This window comes from Meleagris gallopavo, unplaced genomic scaffold (assembly GCF_000146605.3).
Source record: "Meleagris gallopavo isolate NT-WF06-2002-E0010 breed Aviagen turkey brand Nicholas breeding stock unplaced genomic scaffold, Turkey_5.1 ChrUn_random_7180001950976, whole genome shotgun sequence".
Taxonomy (NCBI): Eukaryota; Metazoa; Chordata; class Aves; order Galliformes; family Phasianidae; genus Meleagris; species Meleagris gallopavo.
Window position 1 is genome coordinate 1 of NW_011212194.1, and position 909 is coordinate 909.

A 909-nucleotide genomic window follows, 5' to 3' on the forward strand; every position below is an offset into this window, starting at 1 on the left:
GGACGCTGGAGTGACATGTACAGGTGAGGGACTAGCCATTCCCGACCTCTGTGGTCAGATTTGGGGGATCAATAAGCAGATATCATCTGCGGCCAGTTGTGCTGCCATTGCTGGTCCCTGGGGAACTGCCATGGGGCCCTGCTTGGTCCCCAGTTGAGGTGGAGGTGAGGAGGGACATGGAATTGCCAGAGGGCTCTGGGACCCCACAGGTGCCTTTGTTCACTCCAGGATTTGTCCGTCTGGTCGGAGGGGACAGCCGCTGCTCAGGACGAGTGGAGATCCATGACGGGGACGGGTGGAAGTCTGTCTGTGACTCACACTTTGGTCCCAAAGCTGCTGATGTGGTCTGCAGAGATCTTCAGTGTGGCACAGCCCTGCCCGTCCCCAGAGCAAGTGCCTTTGGAGAAGGGACCGGTGCCACCTGGGACAGAGAGCTGCAGTGCGTGGGGAACGAATCCAGCCTCTCCTCCTGCCCCACGGGGACCCCTCGCGACCAGCCCTGCCCCCAGACAAGCATTGCTGCTGTCACCTGCACACGTAAGGGCTCAGGGAGGGCTGTTGGACGCCGACTGTGTGCCAGGGACAGGGACGGGGCTGTGCCGAGTGTGGGGACAGGAGGGGGATGTGGTATTCTGCAGCCCCAAGGCGGTGCTGAAGGAAATGGCTTTGTGCTGTCCCTTTGGCTTTGTGTTGTCCCTTTGGCTTTGTGCTGTCCCTTTGGCTTCTCCTCCCTCTCCTGAGGGAACCAGAGCACCAATCACCCCCCTCCATCCTCCTCTGTCCTCAATTCACAGGGTTCAGGCTGGTGAATGGCAGCACGGCGTGCGAGGGCAGGGTGGAAGTGGAGGTGCGGGGAACATGGGGCAGCCTTTGTGCCTCCCGCTGGGACCTCTTGGACGCCCACGTTCT

General features: G+C 61.1%; 1 long non-coding RNA gene across 1 annotated transcript; it reads left to right on the top strand.

Annotated features, from left to right (window-relative positions):
* LOC104916905 lies at positions 1–903 on the top strand. Its single transcript, XR_796706.2, has 3 exons — positions 1–23; positions 229–537; positions 795–903. It is a non-coding gene; the product is annotated as an uncharacterized LOC104916905 (long non-coding RNA).
* The last annotated feature ends 6 nt before the right edge of the window (positions 904–909 follow it).